Source organism: Melospiza georgiana, chromosome 1 (assembly GCF_028018845.1).
Source record: "Melospiza georgiana isolate bMelGeo1 chromosome 1, bMelGeo1.pri, whole genome shotgun sequence".
Taxonomy (NCBI): domain Eukaryota; kingdom Metazoa; phylum Chordata; class Aves; order Passeriformes; family Passerellidae; genus Melospiza; species Melospiza georgiana.
Genome location: NC_080430.1, coordinates 26211385 through 26221834, shown reverse-complemented (window position 1 = coordinate 26221834; position 10450 = coordinate 26211385).

The following is a 10450-nucleotide window of genomic DNA, read 5'->3' as shown; positions in this document are numbered from 1 at the left end:
GGGTCATAGTTTGTCATTCCTGCCCCATCCCACTCTGCTACCCCCTTTAAATTAAAATTACAGGCAACTTGGTGAATAGTATCTTCTTGAACTAGTTTCATCAGAAGAAAGGGCAGGCTTCTTGTAGTGCAGAAGTTTGATTTGCTTTAAGAAAACTAACAATAAACAATAACAAAGACGGGCAATTGCAAAGGCTGTAAAACAAACAAAAAAGTATTTATCTACTTTTTCCCCTTTTTTTCACTCCTACCAAATTTGGATAGAATTACTGTGCATTCCATGTTCGGTGCATGCTTTAAATTCCCAAAACAGATTAAGCAAAGTTTTCAAACTGTTTTATAATACAGATTATGCAGCATGTCTGAGTTGAATACAAGACTTCCATTTTGCCCAGTGAACTTTAAACCCTGGTCTTGCATCACAGGAGTTGTTCTAGCAAGGACTGGGGCCCATGTATATTACACACCTATACATTTATGCATGAAGTGCTACCCTTTTTTCATACTGACATGTTCACTGAGCTGTTTCACTCGGTTAGGCTAGTTTGAAAAGGAAATTTCAGAGAGAAGGTAGAATGTGCTGTAAATTAACAAAAGCCACGTCTTGCCTATTAATTGTGGTACCAAAAGTTTGCTTTAACAAATGTGACTGGTTTGGCCGTGTTGTAATGGCTGTCTAATATTTTGGATATATTAAGAGAGATATTTACATACCACATACATAAGCAGGTTTCCTTGGTTGATCTTTCGCTCAGGGAGAGATGAGCAGTCTCTCTTACAGCTCTCTGGCAGCAATCTCTTACAGTTCAGGGTAAGGAATTTAGGTTCAGGCCCGTCCAAGGGACTACCTTGCATGTGTAATGGTGGCAAACACTTCCACAGCTTCTCTGCAGCACTGCTTTGCTCAACACACTGTCTCTGGGTGGATGGCCAAGGGAAAAGCTGTTCTCTTGTTCTGAGGCAGAAGGAGCAGCCTGGTGCTCTGTCTTCCTTCCACGATGTGCAGATCTACATGACCATAGTCCCTTTCTATACAAATGTACCACCTCTAGGGGAAATTCTCAGCTGCTGAGAAAGCCCAGCAGTGTTGGGGGACACAGTCATATCACAGTGATATGGCAAGGAGATTCACACCTCTTACCTTCCAGCACATGTGGCTAGGAACAAATGAAAGGAAAATTAAATTTCTAGTATTTTAATTTTAAAAGGAATCAATCCCTTTGGTCTTCACATTGGTAAACACAAAGAATGAGACCTTCCCCTGCCTAGGAAGGCCAGCCATATGCAATATAAAAACTGTTTAGAGCAGGGCAAAAGCAGAGTAGCAGGCCCTTAATCCCTCTGCTCATCCCTAGGGAGATCTCTGTGAGGTAATTGTCTGAGCATTTCTGTGCTTTCACCCTCTGGACGGCACTCTGGAGTAGGGAACTTCCATAAAAGCCCGCTCAAAGATCAGCTACTGCCCTCAAATCCTCCCATTTCCACGCAGGGGAGTCTGGAAACACAAAAAAGGAAAGCTCACACAAAATTAAGGCAGAAGACAAAATGCAACAGCTGCTGTGAGGCTCTGCAATTTGGCGACTCACTGACTGCGGACATACCATTTAAATATGTATCTCAGGTTTAGCTGGGTGTATATTCAATTACCATCTGTTAAAAGTAGGGCAGTTATCCTCTGTTAATTGGGCAGTTTACTTTCTTCCACAACCAAGTCTGGGGAGATATCTTTGGTTAATGGGCCATTGAGTGTCACTGCATGACTGATAAAAATTACATCATCCCATTATGGGATACTCCACCCAGAGAGAAGAACCAACCATTCCTACCTAGATATAATCTGAGATTTAGAACAACAGAAACAGCCTTTTCCACTTGACTCCCAGGGGAACAGCCTTTCCTCACTAAATTCCAAGAAGAGCAGCTTTCTTCTCCACTGAATTCCTGGAGAAAGACCAAGCCCATCTACACCACCACTTGACTTTCAAGAGAAAACTACACCCTTCTACAGGATCACTGCTTCAGCAGAACCACAGCTGTCTCTGCAGGAGGACTGCAGTCACCACCACTCAACCAGACTGCTACCAACACCCTGACCCACAGGGTGTCAGGTTGTAATCTGACTCTGTCTGTGGTTTTGATTGTACTGTTGCATTTGTATTTTTAAATTTTCCTAGTAAAGAACTGTCATTCCTATTCCCATACCTCTACCTAAGAACCTCTTAATTTCAAAAATTATAAGAATTTGGAGGGAGGATGTTTATATTTTCCATTTCAAGAAAGGCTCCTGCCTTCCTTAGCAAATACCTGTCTTTTCAAACCAAAACAATATGTAAATGGTATCTAATAAATATCTGTGGTGAGACTGATTGCCTTCTGTAGATAGCTTTCTACAAGCTAATGGTTGTTAAGGAACGATGTTTTCTTAACATTTTGTTTAATTTTAAATAGTCTTATATTGATGTGATTATCCATCATTGAAATGAGACGTAACAATACATTTATGCAATTGCTTTTACAGGTTATTAGCAAGACTGAAAATATAAGTTATATAGGTAATTTCCATTTTGACTGAATGCTACTTTTGTGCTTTCTTTTCACTCCTATTTGATCAGACAGCCAGATTAAATTGAATGCCTTGCTTGTTTAATATTATTAATAAAGGATCTCACTAACTTGATGTCCTAGGTTACAACATGAAGTATTCTATTCCCACCCTCAAGAGCTGCTGAAACCAGGAGGGGCATTGTTTTTCCTTATCTCCGTTAATGGGCCCATCAATGCCTTGCACATAACTCAGAGATAACTCCCTCCAGGAGCCATTTCTGTTTAATCAGAAATGGGCTAATCAAGAACCCACCGGGTGACTCAGAACAATATCAGCCCATTGTGAGATGCTCCACCCAGGAGGGAGGAGCTAAACATCCCCACCTGGATATAATTTGAGTTTTGAGACAGAACAGGCAATCCTTACCCACTGGTTTCCAGAGAACAAGAGCTACCAGATCTTTTCTATGGGATCACCGCTTCAACAAGGCCATTTCATCTGGATGCTGCCACCACCCTAACTAGCAGGGTGTCAGGTTGTATTCTGACTCTGTCAGTGGTTTTTTCTTTTGTATTATTGCATGTATTTGTCTTTTTTTCCCCTTTTCCTAATAAATTGTATTTCTGACTTGGAGTCTCTCACTGGTTTTGCTTTCAAACTAGAACACTTGACCATTCAGATTTAGTAAGGCCATTTTACTCTCTAAAAAACCTATTATCCATTCTGTGCCCACTTATGAACCCGCAAATTGTAGCTGCAGGCACACTGGACCAGATCAAGCTTGAGATTTACACAAACCAGCCCTAATTCTTAGAACAGAACAAAGGCCTTTAGAAAAGTCCATAGAGTTTCAATTTACCACCACACCTTTGCCCACTGGAATTGGGGCAGGCAGGGAACAATTGATTGTCCGGGAACAATCAAAACCATGCATGGAGCTGTAAAACTAAATGATTTACTGTGCTGAGATTACTGTGGGAGATAATCTGTATATAAATATAATAAAGAAGTAGGAGTGTATCACCCTACCTTCCTTTTACCAGTAAGAACAGCAGCTGGCTGAAAGTCTGACATCCTGTTATGACACAGAACTTTACCCGCTGTGGAACTTTACCCACTGTTTGTGTTTCTTGCACAAACAATAGTGGAACTGCCAGGAATGAAATAATACATTACTGATCAGTGAAGTTAGAAGTATTGTCTTCATTTAAACAATTGTAAAAGCTCTATGCTGCTGTTCCTGCTAACCAGATCTCCTTGCTAGAAATAATTGACTTAAAACAAGCCATTGTGAACGTCAGGATTGGTATTCAGTGTAGATTCGTATTCAGTGTATGCCAAACATTCAGGCTGTACATTTCAAGTGGCAGAATAAGGAATTAATCACTGGATCTTGATAAAAATGTGAAATTCAAAAGAACACTTCTAAAAAGCTTGAAGTAAAGGGAATCTTCTTTCTTATCAAAATAAAAAATACTAAATGTCTTTGTATTTTCTTTGAAAATACCAGACAAATTGTAATGGGCTCTCATTCTGGAGACTGCCAGAAAAGCATTTGTCACAATGTTTCTATCCTGCTTACAGACCTGCCCCAAAGCCCACTTCAAAAAGCCCTACAGTTGTGTTTCTAAAGATGAAACAGTGCCAAGGACCATCCTTTGACAGAGATATTTCACAATTTTTTAGTTCAAAGTAAATTGAAAGCTGTGTTGTTTCCCATCAGAAGGAGATTTTTTTACCATAACACTGAAAACAACACTAATTTTCAGTGTTGTGGAACATGATGGACAGGCATACAGAACCACTGAGGGGTTAGGAAGTCTGCTGGGATTCTCCTGGATGGACCCAAATCTCAGCCTTGTCTGCTCTTTAGAAATAACTCTTGGCAAACATTACTTTATTACCTTGCCCAGAGATTTTCTCAAGGAAATACTACCTGGCAGGGACATAGATCACACCAATGAGTGTGTTAATAATTAGCCTCCCATACTTTATTTTCTGGCTCTGATTTATTTGTAGAAATAGCTTTGCAAACCTTTAAGCACTTGAGAAAAATGCATGTCTCTTTATTCTTGTTGCTGATATATTTCTGTATGGATAAGTGTTTTTACATTTATTTTACATATGCACACAACTTAGGACAAATGCAGATATTTTATCTGTCAGATCCTACAGTAGAAATAAAATAATATGTTCTCTGATAATAAAAACTCCAATAAGAGATGAATTTCAGAACAGATTGAGGAATAGCCAACTCTTGCAGATAGATCCTTTCATTTGCCCACCTGGTACCTGGCAAAAGTAAAAAGATTCTGAGAGTTGCTGTTAAGCAAAGCAAGATTCAATGTAATGCTGCTATAAAGTATAATTCTTATATAACTGTATTTCTATGAGAATTGACAGAAGATTTTAGTTGGCTCAAGTTTCTTCTCTTTGGGAAAAAAAGCTTAATAAAAATGCTGGCATTTATACTAGAAAACACATTCTTATCAGGCATCCACAATAAGAGATGAGATATTGTTCAGTAAGAATTAGAATGCAGAACTAACTCTTCTTTGAAGTCATTCACTATTTAATTATTTTAATCCTTTTGAATGGATACTGCATTTGAGCTCCTTTGGAATTGGTTTTCTTTGCTTTTCGTCTCTTTATAGGTAAAAAGACAAAGCTATTTTTATGAAGTCTGTTGTTAGTTTCTAGCTAGGGAAGAAATGGGAGGAGAGACACCAGATTTTACTTTTTATGTGACAACAATCGAAGTTTACTTCTGTACAGAATTCAGAATCAATTCTTGGTAAAAAGTGAGCACAAGCAGCTATAATAACCAAATAACCTTTGAAGACTTCAGTGCTGGTGATTTAATACAGTTAGTAAGACATGCTGTGTCTTAGTGAACTTAGAGAAGTAAGCTCTATTTTAGTGTGTGCTTCAGTGAGAAAATGGGGGGAAATGGCTTTCATTATTAAATTTTTTTCTTTTACAGAAATAATTTACTTAGTGCGTGGTAGTGCAGCTGTTTATTTTCCACACTGCAAAGGTTACAACAGCCAGTCTAATTATTTCACTGCAGACCTTTGTTGTATTTGTTCTACACCTCTATTTCTGGTAACAATAGTACTAGCAGGGCGATGGCTTCTTATTTTGAGGTAATAGCTCAACCTAGTGATGAGAAAGAGCTCCTACACTCATAGATTTTATAACAGTTTCTCAATCTTGAATAAACCAAAGACCATCTAACTTTCTTTAAAAAAAATTTCACGCAGTGTCCAATAACTGTTATCATTCTTTCTCTGTTGTTCCTAACTGTGCTTAGCAGAACATAATTGTGCCTTTTTAGCACATTTTACTGAACCCTTTATTTTTGTCTTCCAGAAACAAATCACAAGATTAAATACACTTTAAAAGACCAAAGCAGCACAATGGAGGGTGCAAAATAACTTTTTATTAAAATTATGGCCATTTATTCCAGCTGAAAAAATACATATCGGTGTATTTTAAAACTCAGTTATATATGTTCAAGTATGAATTTAGTCGTTACAATTTTATAACAGCAAACCAGCTGAATATTAGCTCTATTCTAGGCAAAAAGAAATCTTGTTCATATAAACAAAACATCTATTGAATGGGGCAAAATTTCACAATGGGTGAATTACAATGAAAAAGTGAACTGAAGATTGTAATTTGCAGTTAATCTTGCTGTATCAACTACAAGAGTTAGTTTAAATGCTAATTCAGCTGACACCTAATCTTTACTACTATATGAAAAAGAGCCAGAATTTGAATTAGTTCTACCATTGTGGTTCTAGGAACTCTAGAGAATTATGCTGGGTTATGTTGCAGAGTCAATATCAGACAGCTATTTTTTCTTTCTTATTCTGTAAGTGGTTAAAAAAGCATATATATATATATATATATATATATATATATATATATATATATATATATATATATACACTTTTGGTTTTGTGGTTTGTTCCTGTCTCCACCTCCCCAGGAAGAGAATAAATTACACTGGATTCCTTCTCATTAGGCAAGAGCACTACTGAGTTAAAGTCAGGAATGTTTCATTCCTCTGTGGTCCTGGCCTGGACAATAGAGCCATTGGTGTGCCATATGTCATGCCTGCCATGTGCACTGTATGGCCAACAGCTCTTTCAACAACCCTTTCTTGTCTGTGCTAAGAAACACGGGGGATGATGGAAGGGCTGGGATGCTAAAAAAAGGATGCAGCAGTGGTGAAAAATGCTTAGTCTTTTGTGCAGGCAATAACAAATCACCTTACTTTGTGTTCTCCCTTGCTGCTGCACTAGCCATGCCTTCCTAGTGTTTTACTCAAGTCCTGAATGCCTGGGCTCTAGAGATTTTCTTTCAACACTCAGCAGTGCTGTGACCTCTAAGTCCGAGGTCAGAGCAAGTCTTATTTGTTTTGAAGCTTAACATAATTAAGCAGGAAGAAAAGAAAAAGGATTAAATAAGAGAGACTACAGCAATAGGAACTCCCAGTGGGAGAGGCAACTACTTTTTATACTATGAGAAAAAAGATTTTGTCTGGGGGAGGCACAAGTAGACTGTATGTCCTTTAAATGTCTTTGAAAAGAAAGAACAGACAAGAAAAAATGGAAAAATAAATAAATTCAAAATTATAGGAACAAAGAGCTCTGTTAGGTTGATAAGTTTTTTAAAAGCTGCAAGCTTGCTGGCATGTGATATAGTCCCTCTGGGTAAAAGCCAGACTAAATAACACAAATGGGAGCCTACCTTACTTCAAACAGGTTTTGAATTTGACAGGTTTTTTTTTCATTTTTTTCCTCTACTCAGGAATTAAAGTATGGTTCTGCCTGAGATTTTGAGTGCAAGCATTCAGACTTCAAGAGCGCATACTGTTACTATCTCTTGGGGAAGGAAAATCAGCATAGGTAAAGGCCTTTGCTCTCTGCGTGTGCATATTCTTGACTACAAATGTGCATTTCAGATGTCAGATGGGTTAGCAGAATGCCTGCCACTACAGCCAGGTGAATGTAGGCATGTCCAACAAGCCTCTACCTTCAAAAGATTGCCAGGTATGAGAAAATTGTTTATGTCAGCCCATGTGAGTGGGGAGGAGGAACTGATTTCCACCTTTCCCTGAGCCCTGCCCACCACTGATCTCTCTCAGGATAATGGGCTGCCATGCCACTGTGGTATATGGATCTTTCTATGCAGCTCCATTAGGAGGAACAACCTGCTGCTTCCAAGCTAAGTCCCTGTCCCAGAAAACATTCAGCCACTGAATGCTGAAAAAAAGATCATTTGAGGCGTCTGGAAACCTGGAATTGCCTATTCCCACACCTCCATTATTACATAAGTTGGGAGAAGGAAAAGACAAGTCTTGCTATTACAATTTGGGATGCGTTCAAGGCCAGATTGAGAGCAGTTGGTCCAAGCTAAAAATGGACACTGGTTGCAAAGGGAGTCCTAGAAGTGTAGACAAGATACATCTCCTTCCCACAGCCAAAATGTTCCATTTTTGAAAACCAGAAATTGTTTCAGCATTTTCATTATTATCCTTCAGATTGTTGGTGATGAAGCATTTTAAACAGTCTGTGACTAAGTAGGTGGCCTGGTAGGGTGCAGAATGCCTCTCCTCTAGTAATTTCTGTGCAAAGGGTTGGTGTAAGGCTGTGCTTGAGACACACAAATAGAATTTCCGGTGTTTTACTGTCCTGCCCATCTTAATGATCCATTTGTAGCAACTGTCACCATCAGCAAAGGGTGTTGAATTCCTGCCTGAGAAACTCCAGAGAATGTGTATTGGATGCTAGCAGAAAATGCAGTCCTTCTCTAATATTGGAGTCTTGCCATTGTTTTCCCCTTCAGATCTTGTTTTCTTGCACAGCTCCAGTGACAGCAAAGGATGGTACTAGAGAGCTGGGAGAGCCACTATCACAAAACCAGCTGAAATGTGTTCTCTCATGCAAAAAGCCCTCTCCTTAGGGCTATCTTCAGGAGACTATGCCCTGTAAAAACCCCTGTGACACAGGTTGTTAATTTGTTAGTCATTGCTGTGAAAGCAAAAAGACCTTCACCATTTGCCTTTGTTAATCCAAGTCTCCAGTTCTCCCCTTCCCCTCAGTTCTCTCTCCTGCCCAAACACATTTCATTAATCTCACAGAACTCAGATATTTCCAGTCTTCCAAGCATGCTGGTGGCACCACATTCAACAGATGCACCGAAGCCACTCATCTTTAATGGGACAAAATAAGGAACACAGACTTCATTTATGAGCAATGCTCAATTGAGAGCTGAGCTGATAGTGACCAGCTCAGTGTGAGACATGAAACTGCACCAGTTCATTCTACATTGTATTCACTTACCTGTTAGCTTTGGGTTAACTGTTAATCTTTTATTTGACCTTTTATTTACTCATTTACCTCTTGCCTTCAGAGGAACCTCTTAGCCTTTCATCTCAGCTGATTAGAAACAAAACTAAGACAAGCACTTCCTAATTCATTAATCAGGACCTTTCTTACAAGGTTTTTCAGCCATTGTTAAATGGCTTTATTCTGTGGCCAAGCGGTCATTCTCAGGTATATCACAAAGCAGAAAGTCTCCTAGCTACTAATGGCACCCAATATTTACATGCATACCTGTTCTCTCAACCCAGCCAGATGCAATGTAAATTTCTTTCAATAAAAATGTAAGGAAAAATCAACTTTAGAGGAGTAGAGATGACAATGCTTTGGAGAAAGTATTACACATGACCTCTGCAGGAATGAGAAAACTGAGAGGGAAGATGTGCCTTGAGAAGATCACAGGTGAGAGACTGAGGTGTAATTACATCTAGTGCTGTCTGCAGATATGCTGAAAGAAAAGACTGGATATTGAAGAATAAGACTTAACATAAACAGACTATAATGGGCTACTTGACAATAGTAGAGAAAAGGCCAGGGACATATCAGTTTTTTCTTGTGCTTTTATAACTACCAAACACTAACATGGCCGATATTAAAAACCAGATCGTGCGTAGCACTTCTGCCAGTAGCCCCATATATCACACCATCAACTTCATTAAAATTGGGCATTAAATGTGCAAGACACAGTTCAATGCAGCAGTTATCCCTGGTTTTTAGAAGTGATAATAAAGGGTAGGATAAATTACCCAGTGCACCCTAAGGATGCAGGCTCTAGTGAGGATTTGGGAGGTTTTGCTCTACCCTGGCTGTACCCATCCAGCTACTTACCAAGGCGCTTTCTCCAAGTCATTTCTCAGTCTCCCTCCTTCAGTTTCTCCATTAAAAGATTTTTATTGTACCAAATGGTTTGTAACTATCATAAAGTACTTTATGACATCTAGCTATGAACCAGGAATTCATCAGTTAGGAACCATCAATGAAAGTGCCCAGACAACAATTTGAGCCTAGGCAGACCCATCAAAAAGTCTCTTCTGCATGGAGAAAAGAAAGATGTAAAGAAAGTCTGCTTACAAAAGCTTCTGACAAACAAACAACCACCAAAATAACCTAAGCTAGTACAAGGTTTGTCTACTATTTATTGTAGCTTTCCAAAGTGCAGAGTGACATTTAGATCTCTGGGAAAATCCTCAAGAGCTAAGGTGTTCCTCACCACAACCACTTCTCTTCTGTGAGCAGTGACTCCATGTGCCATTGCACACATTTATAACCTGCCCTTCCAAGCAGTGCACAGCTCTGGGAGCTGCACACATGGCATATGCAGGCTGCCTGTGCTCAGGTGAAGCTCTGCTGAACAGAAACATCCTACATCTATTCCTGATCAGCACTGGAGTCTATTTCTCATGCACAGGTTGCTTCAGCACATTGTTCTTTCTGAAGCCTAAAAATATAATTTTAATGGCTTCTTAAAGGTCCTTTTAAAATTCTACACACAGACCAGACTTACTGCCGACAAA